Source organism: Platichthys flesus, chromosome 15 (assembly GCF_949316205.1).
Source record: "Platichthys flesus chromosome 15, fPlaFle2.1, whole genome shotgun sequence".
Taxonomy (NCBI): domain Eukaryota; kingdom Metazoa; phylum Chordata; class Actinopteri; order Pleuronectiformes; family Pleuronectidae; genus Platichthys; species Platichthys flesus.
Window position 1 is genome coordinate 23,582,834 of NC_084959.1, and position 19,975 is coordinate 23,602,808.

A 19,975-nucleotide genomic window follows, 5' to 3' on the forward strand; every position below is an offset into this window, starting at 1 on the left:
ACAAGTGCATCAAGTAAAAATGTGGAATATGGAAAAAAAATGGCCACTTAATCCAAAATGGCGGCCTCCCTGTTTGGTCAAGCATACCTATCCAAGATATTTTTTTGTTTGTTATGAAACGACACATGTCCCGATAGATTTGTATAAATGTCGGCCATCGTAGTGCCGGGGTTGCCCTATAGGGGGCGCTGGTCAGTTTTTTTGCCACGCCCATTTCTTAAAACCATATGAATATCTTCAGGGGGGGGCTGTTGTTACACACATGTAGTTTGAGAGAGATAGAATCATGAACACTGAAGTTACAGCAATTTCGTGTTTCACGGCGAGTTGATGAACTTTAATGCCACGCCATTCATATGGCGTTTGACGAAAAGTCACGTTAATCTTATGTCTTCATTGTCAATGTCTTGGGACCCATTTGATACAGTTTGACATGGTTGAGGTCAGTGGATGAGGAGAAATTCATCCAAGTGTAAGACAAGCAAAAAACAAGACATTTCCTGTTGCCACCAGGGGGCGCTGCGGTTTTAAGTCATCATTTATGCATAGATGTCATCAGGCGGGGACTATTGTCTTACATGTCTAGTTTGGACTTGATTGGAACAAGTATGTCCGAGATACAGATGCCCGTGTTTTGATGGCGTGTAACCAATTTTTAACGCCATGCCACGGTCACACGGTGTGATAAAAAAAAAATCCCTCAATCATTTTTTATCTCCATCTTGTTGTGATGACACTCATCTGAATTTGAAGTTGATCTGATGAAAGCCCTGGGACAAGTACGTAAAAGTAAAAATGTGGGATATTGCCAAAATGGCCACTAAAAGCAAAATGGCGGACTTCCTGTTGCGTTTTTCATAATGCTCCATGAGACTTTTTTTCATGACTGGTCACGATACACCTATATCCAGATTTTGATGAAAATCCGTTATGTGGAAACCTAGGGGCTGGTTCCAGGGGGCGCTGTAGAGCCATTTTGCCACGCCCAATTCCAATTACTCCAGAATACTAAAATATCCGCAGACCTTGAATTTCCTGCAAAGTTTCATAACTTTTTGAGCATGTCTAGACCCTGAAAAAGCCCCCCAAAGGGAAATAATAATAACTAGGGCTACGTTGTAGCACTTGCGGGCCCGAGCACCCGCACGTTGAAGCCTGTTGCGGTCGGTGGAGAGAGCGATCGATGACCAAGCGCACATCATCGATCGAGCATGCACTTCTCCACGTTGCATGCGTTTTGCGCTCTGCGGCAGTAGGTTTGCCAGTAGGTGGCGCCATCACTATTATTACGCACAGACATATATATCTGTTCATGTAGGCGCTCTGATGTAGCGTGAGCAATTTTGTGTCAATTGGACAATGTTTCCGCAACTTAATTTTCACACTGATCAATAGGTGGCGCTATGATCCTGAACTAATATTCATATATGGAGCTGTTCTATTCAGGATTGTGATCATAGGTCAGTAGTTTGGAGCCGGTTGGATAATGCAGAGTGGATTAACAAAGTACTTCCTGTTTCCTGGCGAATCAGTAGGTGGCGCTATGACACTGAGGAAATATTGACACATAGAGCTGTTCAGGCTTGGACTCTGACCATGTGACAGAAGTTTTGTAGTGATAGGACGATGCACAGTGGAGTTATGATAACATCGTGTCCTTTGGCGAAGGAAAATCCTTCGCCGCACATCAATGTTTACACGGATTGAGGAAACGTCACAATTCTGACCATGATCTAATGACTTGACTGAGCTGATTTGAGCTGTATATTGTAAATCAGCCAGGAGCAGTTCATCAAAGTATAAAACATGTCACTTCATGTTGCCACCAGGGGGCGCTGTGATTTCAAGTCATAATTTCTGTGTAGATGTCATCAGGATGGCACCCTTGTCTTACATGTCTAGTTTGGACTCGATTGGACAATGTATGTCCGAGATACAGAACCTTGTGTTTTGATGGCGTTTAATCAAACTCAAGACGCCACGCCACGGTCACACGGTGTGACGAAAGGTCAATCTCTTAATCACTTTTTATCTCCATCTTGTTGTGATGGCACTGATCTTAATTTGAAGTTAATCTGATGAAAGCCCTGGGACAAGTGCATCAAGTAAAAATGTGGAATATGGAAAAAAAATGGCCACTTAATCCAAAATGGCGGCCTCCCTGTTTGGTCAAGCATACCTATCCAAGATATTTTTTTGTTTGTTATGAAACGACACATGTCCCGATAGATTTGTATAAATGTCGGCCATCGTAGTGCCGGGGTTGCCCTATAGGGGGCGCTGGTCAGTTGTTTTGCCACGCCCATTTCTTAAAACCATATGAATATCTTCAGGGGGGGGCTGTTGTTACACACATGTAGTTTGAGAGAGATAGAATCATGAACACTGAAGTTACAGCAATTTCGTGTTTCACGGCGAGTTGATGAACTTTAATGCCACGCCATTCATATGGCGTTTGACGAAAAGTTACGGTAATCTTATGTCTTCATTGTCAATGTCTTGGGACCCATTTGATACAGTTTGACATGGTTGAGGTCAGTGGATGAGGAGAAATTCATCCAAGTGTAAGACAAGCAAAAAACAAGACATTTCCTGTTGCCACCAGGGGGCGCTGCGGTTTTAAGTCATCATTTATGCATAGATGTCATCAGGCGGGGACTATTGTCTTACATGTCTAGTTTGGACTTGATTGGAAGATGTATGTCCGAGATACAGATGCCCGTGTTTTGATGGCGTGTAACCAATTTTTAACGCCATGCCACGGTCACACGGTGTGATAAAAAAAAAATCCCTCAATCATTTTTTATCTCCATCTTGTTGTGATGACACTCATCTGAATTTGAAGTTGATCTGATGAAAGCCCTGGGACAAGTACGTAAAAGTAAAAATGTGGGATATTGCCAAAATGGCCACTAAAAGCAAAATGGCGGACTTCCTGTTGCGTTTTTCATAATGCTCCATGAGACTTTTTTTCATGACTGGTCACGATACACCTATATCCAGATTTTTATGAAAATCCGTTATGTGGAAACCTAGGGGCTGGTTCCAGGGGGCGCTGTAGAGCCATTTTGCCACGCCCAATTCCAATTACTCCAGAATACTAAAATATCCGCAGACCTTGAATTTCCTGCAAAGTTTCATAACTTTTTGAGCATGTCTAGACCCTGAAAAAGCCCCCCAAAGGGAAATAATAATAATAATAATAAAAATCCTTACAGATTCAATAGGGCCTCTCACCATTCGGTGCTCGGGCCCTAATAATAATAAAAATCCTTACAGATTCAATAGGGCCTCTCACCATTCGGTGCTCGGGCCCTAATAATAATAATAATAATAATAAAAATCCTTACAGATTCAATAGGGCCTCTCACCATTCGGTGCTCGGGCCCTAACTAGGGCTACGTTGTAGCACTTGCGGGCCCGAGCACCCGCACGTTGAAGCCTGTTGCGGTCGGTGGAGAGAGCGATCGATGACCAAGCGCACATCATCGATCGAGCATGCACTTCTCCACGTTGCATGCGTTTTGCGCTCTGCGGCAGTAGGTTTGCCAGTAGGTGGCGCCATCACTATTATTACGCACAGACATATAGATCTGTTCAAGTAGGCGCTCTGATGTAGCGTGAGAAATTTTGTGTCAATTGGACAATGTTTCCGCAACTTAATTTTCACACTGATCAATAGGTGGCGCTATGATCCTGAACTAATATTCATATATGGAGCTGTTCTATTCAGGATTGTGATCATAGGTCAGTAGTTTGGAGCCGGTTGGATAATGCAGAGTGGATTAACAAAGTACTTCCTGTTTCCTGGCGAATCAGTAGGTGGCGCTATGACACTGAGGAAATATTGACACATAGAGCTGTTCAGGCTTGGACTCTGACCATGTGACAGAAGTTTTGTAGTGATAGGACAATGCACAGTGGAGTTATGATAACATCGTGTCCTTTGGCGAAGGAAAATCCTTCGCCGCACATCAATGTTTACACGGTTTGAGGAAACGTCACAATTCTGACCATGATCTAATGAATTGACTGATCTGATTTGAGCTGTATATTGTAAATCAGCCAGGAGCAGTTCATCAAAGTATAAAACATGTCACTTCCTGTAGCCACCAGGGGGCGCTGTAATTTCAAGTCATAATTTCTGTGTAGATGTCATCAGGATGGCACCCTTGTCTTACATGTCTAGTTTGGACTCGATTGGACAATGTATGTCCGAGATACAGAACCTCGTGTTTTGATGGCGTTTAATCAAACTCAAGACGCCACGCCACGGTCACACGGCGTGACGAAAGGTCAATCTCTTAATCACTTTTTATCTCCATCTTGTTGTGATGGCACTGATCTTAATTTGAAGTTAATCTGATGAAAGCCCTGGGACAAGTGCATCAAGTAAAAATGTGGAATATGGGAAAAAAATGGCCACTTAATCCAAAATGGCGGCCTCCCTGTTTGGTCAAGCATACCTATCCAAGATATTTTTTTGTTTGTTATGAAACGACACATGTCCCGATAGATTTGTATAAATGTCGGCCATCGTAGTGCCGGGGTTGCCCTATAGGGGGCGCTGGTCAGTTTTTTTGCCACGCCCATTTCTTAAAACCATATGAATATCTTCAGGGGGGGGCTGTTGTTACACACATGTAGTTTGAGAGAGATAGAATCATGAACACTGAAGTTACAGCAATTTCGTGTTTCACGGCGAGTTGATGAACTTTAATGCCACGCCATTCATATGGCGTTTGACGAAAAGTCACGGTAATCTTATGTCTTCATTGTCAATGTCTTGGGACCCATTTGATACAGTTTGACATGGTTGAGGTCAGTGGATGAGGAGAAATTCATCCAAGTGTAAGACAAGCAAAAAACAAGACATTTCCTGTTGCCACCAGGGGGCGCTGCGGTTTTAAGTCATCATTTATGCATAGATGTCATCAGGCGGGGACTATTGTCTTACATGTCTAGTTTGGACTTGATTGGAACATGTATGTCCGAGATACAGATGCCCGTGTTTTGATGGCGTGTAACCAATTTTTAACGCCATGCCACGGTCACACGGTGTGATAAAAAAAAAATCCCTCAATCATTTTTTATCTCCATCTTGTTGTGATGACACTCATCTGAATTTGAAGTTGATCTGATGAAAGCCCTGGGACAAGTACGTAAAAGTAAAAATGTGGGATATTGCCAAAATGGCCACTAAAAGCAAAATGGCGGACTTCCTGTTGCGTTTTTCATACTGCTCCATGAGACTTTTTTTCATGACTGGTCACGATACACCTATATCCAGATTTTGATGAAAATCCGTTATGTGGAAACCTAGGGGCTGGTTCCAGGGGGCGCTGTAGAGCCATTTTGCCACGCCCAATTCCAATTACTCCAGAATACTAAAATATCCGCAGACCTTGAATTTCCTGCAAAGTTTCATAACTTTTTGAGCATGTCTAGACCCTGAAAAAGCCCCCCAAAGGGAAATAATAATAATAATAATAATAATAATAATAATAAAAATCCTTAGAGATTCAATAGGGCCTCTCACCATTCGGTGCTCGGGCCCTAATAACTAGGGCTACGTTGTAGCACTAACGGGCCCGAGCACAGGCAATTTCAAGTCTGTTGCGGTCGGGGAAGAGAGAACGTTCGATGACCAAGCGCTCGTCTCCAAATTGCCTGCGTTTGCCCTGTGCGGCAAGGAAGATCGCTCCACTTCTTCTGGCCAGCCGCTGGTGCTGAACTAGAGGTAAGTAACCTTGAAACTATCCAACATAACCTATTGCTTTATCTATCATCATATGCTTACATGCCTCAAGTTTTTTGTAATATGTAATTGTTATAAAAGTTACCGTTTATTTATCACGTCTAATGAACAGATTGAAGCAAGATAACTCGACAGTCTTGTTTTGGTTGTGACATTATTTTTTTTAATGAGTTACTATCAATACGCTACACGTGTACGTTTCATGTGATAGTAACTGTTTCACCAATATTCTGATACAGGATGGTATATCCGCCATTACTATTTTCACATTGTTTATTTAGTCTGTCATGGAGTTGTAGAGTGAATTAGACAGTAGTGATAACATTATAATGTCCACACATCAGTGTTGTAAACACTTCTCCAATTAATTATATAATTATGTTTTCACACTGAGGGAAGTGGAGAGACTTGATGTGGACTGTTATCAACAGCTCTGTGGGAGATCATCACCTTGAATATTACAGATGAGGTAGAAAGACATTTTATCTATGTGTACAATGTTGTATTTCTTTGTCACGTTTTATCAAAAGCGATTTAAAGTATGTGCATTTAACCATTAGGATACAAACCCAGACCCTAGTACATCGGTTCTAGCTGAAATAAGTAGTGCTTCATAAACAACACAAAACATTCATAACAGTACGCTTCTGCTCCTCATTAATGCAGCTCCTGATGTCCCCAGCAGCAACATGGTGGAGATCTGCAGCTTCATGCTGGTCAACTGGAAGACAACTGATTAAGATTAAAAGATTAAGATTAAAATCCATTTATTCATCCCAAACACATGCACAGACATGCAAAGGCACACTCATGCAGGTAGGGAAATTTCATCGCTGCTTTTTACCCATCTGGTGCAGGACACACAGAGCAGTGAGCGACCATGTACGGCGCTCGGGGGAGCAGATGTTGGGGGAGTGAGGTGCCTTGCTCATGGGCACTAGAGAGGGTAGGGAGACTCTTGGATTTTTGGACAGATCAATCCAGGTTCGACTTTTGTTGTCTCTCCATGGAGTCGAACCAAAGACGAACCAGAGACCTTCTCTGCCCATAGTCCAAGTTTCTGCCACTCGACCACCGCCTCTCCTCATGCATCATCAAACTAGTAATCTACACATCACTCCATGCGTTGCTCCCTTAACTACAGATGGCCTGCGAATGTCATGGAGTTTTACAGTGAATTAGACAGTTTAGGTATGATTTTAATCTCCACACATCAGTGTTGTAAACAGTTCTCAAATTAATTATAGAATTATGTTTTCACACTGAGAGAAGTGGAAAGACTTGATTTGGACTGTTATCAATAGGTCTGTGGGAGATTATCACCTTGAATAGTACTGATGAGGTAGAAAGACATTTTATGTATTTGTACAATGTTGTATTTCTTTCAGCACTTTTATCAGAAGGGACTTAAAATATGTACATTTCACCATGAGGATATAAACCAAGACCACAGTACAACAGTTCTATCTGAAATCTGTTGTGCTTTATACACAACACAAAACATTCTTTAACAGTGCGTTTTTTCTCTTCATAGATGAAGAACTGCAGCACCTGATGTCCTCAGCAGCAACATGGTGGAGATCTGATTTGATACACTTTAGATAAGAACCCAGTGTTTTATATTTCTGCTTTGCCATAAGAGACAGAACATGGTCATCACAGCTGTGTCCTTCAGGCTCGTCTGTCCCTAATAAAATGATAGGAAACATGAAAGTGATCGTCATTATTGTAGAGGAAGAGTTACATATGAACAAAGTGTGTAATCTTATTTTCTGTGGATATTCAACTGTGTATTTGAATATGCTTTTGGATTAAAACGTGCACTACCATGACAATGAATGTTTTTAATGGAGCTATTTCACATTAAAAGTATTGCATTATAATTTAATACATTATGTATTATGTGCAATACTTTGATTGTTTTTAAGTAATGAAATCAGGTCTGTACCTGGAGTCAGTGTTCAGTCTGGTTGGATTCAAGTTGTGTGTCAAGTTGGACCTTCTAGAGGAACATGAAACCAATACACAGATATGTAAAGTCATACATGGGCCAGGTTAAGTAATTAACAGACTTTTAAATGGTAAAAATAAAATATTAGTTCAAAGTTAATCAGAGCATAATCATTTCAGATTAGGAAATAGGTAGTGCATATAAGCCCACAACTCTGTATGACACTGTCTGTTCTAGTAAAGTTACAAGGCTATGACTTACTCATATTTAACAAAAGAATTCAGTGAAGTCTGTCTGAGATTAACGATTTAAATACTGAAGGTGGGAGACACGGTTATTTTTCACTGTAACACGTGACAGGACATCAACACCGTGACTCTGAATAAAGAGCCTTAAAAGACGTAGTGCTCCTTTGAACAGCTGCTCTTACAATGTGTAGCAAGTGCTAAATCTCCATTAGTATAATAGTAACCAAAATCACCCTTTACATAATTGAACATATATTTTCCATGTGAACCCCTTTAACACAGTTCAATTCAGGAGCAAAATATAATTTATACAGTATTTATTAGAGCTAGTATTAGTAAACAGATCAAAGAAATGCAGTACAACACATCACACATCCACAGTGTCTCTTTTGCTTATCATCACAGTCAGTCAGAAGTGTCCGTTTAACTTACGTAGCAGTTGAGAGATGCTTCGTTGGAGCTAGCAGGAGCTAGCTCATAGCCAGTGCTGCTGTTGAGAGCGGCAGAGTTCACACAGGAAAAGACACAACGGGAGAGGGGAAAAAAGCTTTGAGTGCGTCCCACACTCTAACCTGCTGAGCGAACAACGTCCACAGTGACTCCGCCGCCGTCCTCTCATCCAGACTCGCCAACCGTTCTCCGGTTCTTCGTGATACACAGCTCCGCAGCTTGTGACGACGTAACTTTTTTCAGAGTCTCATGAGGCGTTCACTTGCAGCTGTGTTAAATGCAGCTTCGTTTGTCATGGCGAGTTGAAGAAGTCTGCTGCAAAGCTATGAATAATCCGCATGATGAAAACTCACAGCAATGTTATGCCTACATTATCAATATATTGAGACCCATGTGACACAGTTTGACATGGTTTAGCAAAGTGAATGAGGAGAAATACATCCAAGTGTGAGACGTAACAAACCGAAAGCGGTCTCATGCTGCGTTCAGGGTAACTCTGTTAAAATGGGTTTCATTGGTCATGGTGAGCTGATGAACTTTGATGCCACGCCATTAACAATCTGCATGATGAAAAGTCACAATAATGTTATGCCTACATTATCAATATCTTGAGACCAATTTGACACAGTTTGACATGGTTTAGTAAAGTGGCTGGAGGGAAATACATCAAAGAGTAAGATGACCAAAACAAGACATTTCCTGATGCCACCAGGGGGCGCTTTCCTTTTAAGTCATGATTTCTAGGTAGATGTCTTCCGGTCGCGACTCTTGTCTTATATGTGTAGTTTGGAGTCGATTGGACAAAATATGTCTAAGTTACAGAAGCCCGCTTATATTGGCGTTTAGTCGAACTTTGAGACCTCACCACGGTCACACGGTATGATGAAAAGTTTAAATTCTGATAACTTTAGATCTTCATCTTGTTTTGTAGAGTCTCATCTAATTTTTAAGTTGATCTGATGAAAGCTGTCTGAGTAGTACATAAAAACATAACACGTACCAAAACAAGACATTTCGCGTTACCACCAGGGGGCGCTGTGATTGTAAGTCACAATTTCTGCACCCATGTCTTCTGGTGGCGACTCTTGTCGAATGTGTCTAGTTTGGACTCAATTGGACAAAATATGTCTGAAATATGGAAGCTTGTGTTTTGATGGCGTTTCATCAAACTTTAACGCCACACCACGGTCAGACGGTTTTGCTAAAACGTAATCCTTCAATAACTTTAGATCTCCAATTTGTTGTGATGACGATCGTCTAAATTTGAAGTTGATCTGATGAAAGCTGTACGACAAGTACATCAAAGAAAAAATATGGAATATGACCAAAATGGCCACTAAAGTCAAACTGGCGGGCTTCCTGTTGCGTTATTCATAATGCACTGATGGACTTTTTTGTGCATCTAGTCATGATACACAATAATCTTTGTTTTTTTTGAGGATCGGTGAATGCTAAATGAGGGGCTTTTCCGTAGGTGGCGCTCTTGAGCCATATTGCCACGCCCTTTTCAAAATACTCCAGAATACGTAATTTTACGCCGCCTTCGAATTTACTGCAAACTCCTACAACTTTTTGAGCACATTAAAGCCCTCAAAAAGCCAATTCATTTAAGCTAAGAAAAATAATAATAACTAGGGCTACGTTGTAGCACTAACGGGCCCGAGCACAGGCAATTTCAAGTCTGTTGCGGTCGGGGAAGAGAGAACGTTCGATGACCAAGCGCTCGTCTCAGCGTTGCATGCATTTGCGCACTGCTGCGATATAAACGCTTCACTTCCTGTAGCCAGCAGGTGGCGCTATGATTTTAAGTCATGGTGTCTTTGTTGATGTCATCAGGTCGCGCTTCTTGTCTTACATGTGTAGTTTGAACTCGATTGGACCAAATATGTCCAAGATACAGAAGCTTGTGTTTTGATGGCGTTTAGTCACATTTTGACGCCCCGCCACAGTCACACGGTGTGGCGAAAAATTGATCTTTCAATAACTTTAGATCTCCATCTTGTTGTGATGACACTCGTCTAAATTTTCAGTTGATCTGATGAAAGCTCTTCAAGAAGTACTTGAAAATAAAAAACATGGAATATGGTCCAAATCGAAAATGGCGTGCTTCCTGTTGCGTTTTTCATATTGCTCCGAGCGCGTTTTTTGTGCATCTGGTGATGATACACAACTGTCTTCAATTTCGTGCGGATCAGTGAATGCTAAATGAGGTGTTTCTCCGTAAATGAGGGAAAGCACCGTTGGTGGCGCTGTTGAGCCATTTTGCCAAACCCATTTCCAAATACCCCAGATTACGTAAATTTTCACGAGGCCCATAATCTGCCCTATAGATGTTGAATGCATTCTGTAGTGAGAACACATTCAAGCACATGTCCTACACCTCCATGAGAGGGGGGAGGGGTGAGAAGGGGGAGGGATGAGAGGGGTGAAAGGGGGTGGGGTAAGATGGGGGCAGGTTGATCTGAGGAGGTCTGTTTTAGACAGAGTAAAAAGGTGCTGTTTTAAATTATCCTTGGGGTATTTTTACCAAAATATTTTACAGACATTTCATTAAGACCCCAAGGAACCATATCAACTGTGTTGAAATGGAAATAATATGTCCCCTTTAAAGCGAATATGTCCCCTTTAAGCGGTTTCGTGTGTCATGGTGAGCTGATTTGACGCCCCGCCACAGTCAGACGGTGTGTCGAAAAGTTGTTTCTTTGATAACTTTAGATCTCCATCTTGTTGTGATGCCACCCATCTAAATTTTAAATTGATGTGATGAAAGCTCTCCGACAAATAAATCAAAGCGCACGATGTACAAAAACAAGACATTTCCTGATGCCACCAGGGGGCGCTTTCCTTTTAAGTCATGATTTCTAGGTAGATGTCTTCCGGTCGCGACTCTTGTCTTATATGTGTAGTTTGGAGTCGATTGGACAAAATATGTCTAAGTTACAGAAGCTTGCTTATATTGGCGTTTGGTCGAACTTTGAGACCTCACCACGGTCACACGGTGTGATGAAAAGTTTAAATATTGATAACTTTAGATCTTCATCTTGTTTTGTAGAGTCTCATCTAATTTTTAAGTTGATCTGATGAAAGCTCTCCGAGTAGTACATAAAAACATAACACGTCTTAAAAACAAGACATTTCCTGTTGCCCCCAGGGGGCGCTGTGATTGTAAGTCACAATTTCTGCACCGATGTCTTCTGGTGGCGAATCTTGTCGTATGTGTCTAGTTTGGACTCAATTGGACAAAATATGTCTGAAATATGGAAGCTTGTGTTTTGATGGCGTTTCATCAAACTTTAACGCCACACCACGGTCAGACGGTTTTGCTAAAACGTAATCCTTCAATAACTTTAGATCTCCAATTTGTTGTGATGACGATCGTCTAAATTTGAAGTTGATCTGATGAAAGCTGTACGACAAGTACATCAAAGAAAAAATATGGAATATGACCGAAATGGCCACTAAAGTCAAACTGGCGGGCTTCCTGCTGCGTTATTCATAATGCACTGATGGACTTTTTTGTGCATCTTGTCATGAGACACAATAGTCTATGTTTTTTTTGAGGATCGGTGAATGCTAAATGAGGGGCTTTTCCGTAGGTGGCGCTCTTGAGCCATTTTGCCACGCCCTTTTCAAAATACTTCAGAAAACGTAAACTTGCGCACATTTGTAATTTACTGTACACTTTAGAAACTTTTTGAGCACGTTAAAGCCCTCAAAAAGCCAATTCACTGAGCGAAGAAAAATAATAATAATAACTAGGGCTACGTTGTAGCACTAACGGGCCCGAGCACAGGCAATTTCAAGTCTGTTGCGGTCGGGGAAGAGAGAACGTTCGATGACCAAGCGCTCGTCTCAGCGTTGCATGCATTTGCGCACTACTGCGATATAAACGCTTCACTTCCTGTAGCCAGCAGGTGGCGCTATGATTTTAAGTCATGGTGTCTTTGTTGATGTCATCAGGTCGCGCTTCTTGTCTTACATGTGTAGTTTGAACTCGATTGGACCAAATATGTCCAAGATACAGAAGCTTGTGTTTTGATGGCGTTTAGTCACATTTTGACGCCTCGCCACGGTCACACGGTGTGGCGAAAAATTGATCTTTCAATAACTTTAGATCTCCATCTTGTTGTGATGACACTCGTCTAAATTTTCAGTTGATCTGATGAAAGCTCTCCAAGAAGTACTTGAAAATAAAAAACATGGAATATGGTCCAAATAGAAAATGGCGGGGTTCCTGTTGCGTTTTTCAAATTGCTCCGAGCGCGTTTTTTGTGCATCTGGTGATGATACACAACTGTCTTCAATTTCGTGAGGATCAGTGAATTCTAAATGAGGTGTTTCTCCATAAATGAGGGGAAGCTCCGTTGGTTGCGCTGTTGAGCCATTTTGCCACGCCCATTCTTTAAAACCATCTGAATATCTTCAAGGGAGGGGGGCTGATGATACACACATGTAGTTTGAGGGAGATGGACCCATGAACACGGAAGTTAAAGCGTTTTCGTGTGTCATGGCGAGCTGATGTGACGCCCCGCCACAGTCAGACAGTGTGACGAAAAGTTGTTTCTTTGATAACTTTAGATCTCCATCTTGTTGTGATGACGCTCGTCTAAATTTTCAGTTGATGTGATGAAAGCTGTACGAGAAGTATATCAAAGTAAAAGATTATGGAATATGACCAAAATGGCCACGAAATCGAAAATGGCGTGCTTCCTGTTGCGTTTTTCATATTGCTCCGAGCGCGTTTTTTGTACATCTGGTGATGATACACAACTGTCTTCAATTTCGTGCGGATCAGTGAATGCTAAATGAAGTGTTTCTCCGTAAATGAGGGAAAGCACCGTTGGTGGCGCTGTTGAGCCATTTTGCCACACCCATTTCCAAATACCCCAGATTACGTAAATTTTCACGAGGCCCATAATCTGCCCTATAGATGTTGAATGCATTCTGTAGTGAGAACACATTCAAGCACATGTCCTACACCTCCATGAGAGGGGGGAGGGGTGAGAAGGGGGAGGGATGAGAGGGGTGAAAGGGGGTGGGGTAAGGTGGGGGCAGGTTGATCTGAGGAGGTCTGTTTTAGACAGAGTAAAATGGTGCTGTTTTAAATTATCCTTGGGGTATTTTTACCAAAATATTTTACAGACATTTCATTAAGACCCCAAGGAACCATATCAACTGTGTTGAAATGGAAATAATATGTCCCCTTTAAAGCGAATATGTCCCCTTTAAGCGGTTTCGTGTGTCATGGTGAGCTGATTTGACGCCCCGCCACAGTCAGACGGTGTGTCGAAAAGTTGTTTCTTTGATAACTTTAGATCTCCATCTTGTTGGGATGCCACCCGTCTAAATTTTAAATTGATGTGATGAAAGCTCTCCGACAAATAAATCAAAGCGCACGATGTACAAAAACAAGACATTTCCTGATGCCACCAGGGGGCGCTTTCCTTTTAAGTCATGATTTCTAGGTAGATGTCTTCCGGTCGCGACTCTTGTCTTATATGTGTAGTTTGGAGTCGATTGGACAAAATATGTCTAAGTTACAGAAGCTTGCTTATATTGGCGTTTAGTCGAACTTTGAGACCTCACCACGGTCACACGGTGTGATGAAAAGTTTAAATATTGATAACTTTAGATCTTCATCTTGTTTTGTAGAGTCTCATCTAATTTTTAAGTTGATCTGATGAAAGCTCTCCGAGTAGTACATAAAAACATAACACGTCTTAAAAACAAGACATTTCCTGTTGCCCCCAGGGGGCGCTGTGATTGTAAGTCACAATTTCTGCACCGATGTCTTCTGGTCGCGATTCTTGTCGTATGTGTCTAGTTTGGACTCAATTGGACAAAATATGTCTGAAATATGGAAGCTTGTGTTTTGATGGCGTTTCATCAAACTTTAACGCCACACCACGGTCAGACGGTTTTGCTAAAACGTAATCCTTCAATAACTTTAGATCTCCAATTTGTTGTGATGACGATCGTCTAAATTTGAAGTTGATCTGATGAAAGCTGTACGACAAGTACATCAAAGAAAAAATATGGAATATGACCGAAATGGCCACTAAAGTCAAACTGGCGGGCTTCCTGCTGCGTTATTCATAATGCACTGATGGACTTTTTTGTGCATCTTGTCATGAGACACAATAGTCTATGTTTTTTTTGAGGATCAATGAATGCTAAATGAGGGGCTTTTCCGTAGGTGGCGCTCTTGAGCCATTTTGCCACGCCCTTTTCAAAATACTTCAGAAAACGTAAACTTGCGCACATTTGTAATTTACTGTACACTTTAGAAACTTTTTGAGCACGTTAAAGCCCTCAAAAAGCCAATTCACTGAGCGAAGAAAAATAATAATAACTAGGGCTACGTTGTAGCACTAACGGGCCCGAGCACAGGCAATTTCAAGTCTGTTGCGGTCGGGGAAGAGAGAACGTTCGATGACCAAGCGCTCGTCTCCACATTGCCTGCGTCTGCCCTGTGCGGCAAGGAAGATCGCTCCACTTCTTCTGGCCAGCCGCTGGTGCTGAACTAGAGGTAAGTAACCTTGAAACTATCCAACATAACCTATTGCTTTATCTATCATCATATGCTTACATGCCTCAAGTTTTTTGTAATATGTAATTGTTATAAAAGTTACCGTTTATTTATCACGTCTAATGAACAGATTGAAGCAAGATAACTCGACAGTCTTGTTTTGGTTGTGACATTATTTTTTTTAATGAGTTACTATCAATACGCTACACGTGTACGTTTCATGTGATAGTAACTGTTTCACCAATATTCTGATACAGGATGGTATATCCGCCATTACTATTTTCACATCGTTTATTTAGTCTGTCATGGAGTTGTAGAGTGAATTAGACAGTAGTGATAACATTATAATGTCCACACATCAGTGTTGTAAACACTTCTCCAATTAATTATATAATTATGTTTTCACACTGAGGGAAGTGGAGAGACTTGATGTGGACTGTTATCAACAGCTCTGTGGGAGATCATCACCTTGAATATTACAGATGAGGTAGAAAGACATTTTATCTATGTGTACAATGTTGTATTTCTTTGTCACGTTTTATCAAAAGCGATTTAAAGTATGTGCATTTAACCATTAGGATACAAACCCAGACCCTAGTACATCGGTTCTAGCTGAAATAAGTAGTGCTTCATAAACAACACAAAACATTCATAACAGTACGCTTCTGCTCCTCATTAATGCAGCTCCTGATGTCCCCAGCAGCAACATGGTGGAGATCTGCAGCTTCATGCTGGTCAACTGGAAGACAACTGATTAAGATTAAAAGATTAAGATTAAAATCCATGTATTCATCCAAAACACATGCACAGACATGCAAAGGCACACTCATGCAGGTAGGGACATTTAATCGCTGCTTTTTACCCATCTGGTGCAGGACACACAGAGCAGTGAGCGACCATGTACGGCACTCGGGGGAGCAGATGTTGGGGGAGTGAGGTGCCTTACTCATGGGCACTAGAGAGGGTAGGGAGACTCTTGGATTTTTGGACAGATCAATCCAGGTGCGACTTTTGTTGTCTCTCCATGGAGTCGAACCAAAGACGAACCAGAGACCTTCTCTGCCCATAGTCCAAGTTTCTGCCACTCGACCACCGCCTCTCCTCATGCATCATCAAACTAGTAATCTACACATCACTCCATGCGTTGCTCCCTTAACTACAGATGGCCTGCGAATGTCATGGAGTTTTACAGTGAATTAGACAGTTTAGGTATGATTTTAATCTCCACACATCAGTGTTGTAAACAGTTCTCAAATTAATTATAGAATTATGTTTTCACACTGAGAGAAGTGGAAAGACTTGATTTGGACTGTTATCAATAGGTCTGTGGGAGATTATCACCTTGAATAGTACTGATGAGGTAGAAAGACATTTTATGTATTTGTACAATGTTGTATTTCTTTCAGCACTTTTATCAGAAGGGACTTAAAATATGTACATTTCACCATGAGGATATAAACCAAGACCACAGTACAACAGTTCTATCTGAAATCTGTTGTGCTTTATACACAACACAAAACATTCTTTAACAGTGCGTTTTTTCTCTTCATAGATGAAGAACTGCAGCACCTGATGTCCTCAGCAGCAACATGGTGGAGATCTGATTTGATACACTTTAGATAAGAACCCAGTGTTTTATATTTCTGCTTTGCCATAAGAGACAGAACATGGTCATCACAGCTGTGTCCTTCAGGCTCGTCTGTCCCTAATAAAATGATAGGAAACATGAAAGTGATCGTCATTATTGTAGAGGAAGAGTTACATATGAACAAAGTGTGTAATCTTATTTTCTGTGGATATTCAACTGTGTATTTGAATATGCTTTTGGATTAAAACGTGCACTACCATGACAATGAATGTTTTTAATGGAGCTATTTCACATTAAAAGTATTGCATTATAATTTAATACATTATGTATTATGTGCAATACTTTGATTGTTTTTAAGTAATGAAATCAGGTCTGTACCTGGAGTCAGTGTTCAGTCTGGTTGGATTCAAGTTGTGTGTCAAGTTGGACCTTCTAGAGGAACATGAAACCAATACACAGATATGTAAAGTCATACATGGGCCAGGTTAAGTAATTAACAGACTTTTAAATGGTAAAAATAAAATATTAGTTCAAAGTTAATCAGAGCATAATCATTTCAGATTAGGAAATAGGTAGTGCATATAAACCCACAACTCTGTATGACACTGTCTGTTCTAGTAAAGTTACAAGGCTATGACTTACTCATATTTAACAAAAGAATTCAGTGAAGTCTGTCTGAGATTAACGATTTAAATACTGAAGGTGGGAGACACGGTTATTTTTCACTGTAACACGTGACAGGACATCAACACCGTGACTCTGAATAAAGAGCCTTAAAAGACGTAGTGCTCCTTTGAACAGCTGCTCTTACAATGTGTAGCAAGTGCTAAATCTCCATTAGTATAATAGTAACAAAAATCACCCTTTACATAATTGAACATATATTTTCCATGTGAACCCCTTTAACACAGTTCAATTCAGGAGCAAAATATAATTTATACAGTATTTATTAGAGCTAGTATTAGTAAACAGATCAAACAAATGCAGTACAACACATCACACATCCACAGTGTCTCTTTTGCTTATCATCACAGTCAGTCAGAAGTGTCCGTTTAACTTACGTAGCAGTTGAGAGATGCTTCGTTGGAGGTAGCAGGAGCTAGCTCATAGCCAGTGCTGCTGTTGAGAGCGGCAGAGTTCACACAGGAAAAGACACGACGGACGGGGGAAAAAAGCTTTGAGTCCCACACTCTAACCTGCTGAGCGAACAACGTCCACAGTGACTCCGCCGCCGTCCTCTCATCCAGACTCGCCAACCGTTCTCCGGTTCTTCGTGATACACAGCTCCGCAGCTTGTGACGACGTAACTCATGAGGCGTTCACTTGCAGCTGTGTTAAATGCAGCTTCGTTTGTCATGGCGAGTTGAAGAAGTCTGCTGCAAAGCTATGAATAATCCGCATGATGAAAACTCACAGCAATGTTATGCCTACATTATCAATATATTGAGACCCATGTGACACAGTTTGACATGGTTTAGCAAAGTGAATGAGGAGAAATACATCCAAGTGTGAGACGTAACAAACCGAAAGCGGTCTCATGCTGCGTTCAGGGTAACTCTGTTAAAATGGGTTTCATAGGTCATGATGAGCTGATGAACTTTGATGCCACGCCATTAACAATCTGCATGATGAAAAGTCACAATAATGTTATGCCTACATTATCAATATCTTGAGACCAATTTGACACAGTTTGACATGGTTTAGTAAAGTGGCTGGAGGGAAATACATCAAAGAGTAAGATGACCAAAACAAGACATTTCCTGATGCCACCAGGGGGCGCTTTCCTTTTAAGTCATGATTTCTAGGTAGATGTCTTCCGGTCGCGACTCTTGTCTTATATGTGTAGTTTGGAGTCGATTGGACAAAATATGTCTAAGTTACAGAAGCTCGCTTATATTGGCGTTTAGTCGAACTTTGAGACCTCACCACGGTCACACGGTATGATGAAAAGTTTAAATTCTGATAACTTTAGATCTTCATCTTGTTTTGTAGAGTCTCATCTAATTTTTAAGTTGATCTGATGAAAGCTGTCTGAGTAGTACATAAAAACATAACACGTACCAAAATAAGACATTTCGCGTTACCACCAGGGGGCGCTGTGATTGTAAGTCACAATTTCTGCACCCATGTCTTCTGGTGGCGACTCTTGTCGAATGTGTCTAGTTTGGACTCAATTGGACAAAATATGTCTGAAATATGGAAGCTTGTGTTTTGATGGCGTTTCATCAAACTTTAACGCCACACCACGGTCAGACGGTTTTGCTAAAACGTAATCCTTCAATAACTTTAGATCTCCAATTTGTTGTGATGACGATCGTCTAAATTTGAAGTTGATCTGATGAAAGCTGTACGACAAGTACATCAAAGAAAAAATATGGAATATGACCAAAATGGCCACTAAAGTCAAACTGGCGGGCTTCCTGTTGCGTTATTCATAATGCACTGATGGACTTTTTTGTGCATCTAGTCATGATACACAATAATCTTTGTTTTTTTTGAGGATCGGTGAATGCTAAATGAGGGGCTTTTCCGTAGGTGGCGCTCTTGAGCCATTTTGCCACGCCCTTTTCAAAATACTCCAGAATACGTAATTTTACGCCGCCTTCGAATTTACTGCAAACTCCTACAACTTTTTGAGCACATTAAAGCCCTCAAAAAGCCAATTCATTTAAGCTAAGAAAAATAATAATAATAATAATAATAATCATTTCAATTTCAATAGGGCCTCCCACCGATTTCGGTGCTCGGGCCCTAACTAGGGCTACGTTGTAGCACTAACGGGCCCGAGCACAGGCAATTTCAAGTCTGTTGCGGTCGGGGAAGAAAGAACGTTCGATGACCAAGCGCTCGTCTTCACATTGCCTGCGTTTGCCCTGTGCGGCAAGGAAGATCGCTCCACTTCTTCTGGCCAGCCGCTGGTGCTGAACTAGAGGTAAGTAACCTTCAAACTATCCAACATAACCTATTGCTTTATCTATCATCATATGCTTACATGCCTCAAGTTTTTTGTAATATGTAATTGTTATAAAAGTTACCGTTTATTTATCACGTCTAATGAACAGATTGAAGCAAGATAACTCCACAGTCTTGTTTTGGTTGTGACATTATTATTATTTTTTAATGAGTTACTATCAATACGCTACACGTGTACGTTTCATGTGATAGTAACTGTTTCACCAATATTCTGATACAGGACGGTATATCCGCCATTACTATTTTCACATCGTTTATTTAGTCTGTCATGGAGTTGTAGAGTGAATTAGACAGTAGTGATAACATTATAATGTCCACACATCAGTGTTGTAAACACTTCTCCAATTAATTATATAATTATGTTTTCACACTGAGGGAAGTGGAGAGACTTGATGTGGACTGTTATCAACAGCTCTGTGGGAGATCATCACCTTGAATATTACAGATGAGGTAGAAAGACATTTTATCTATGTGTACA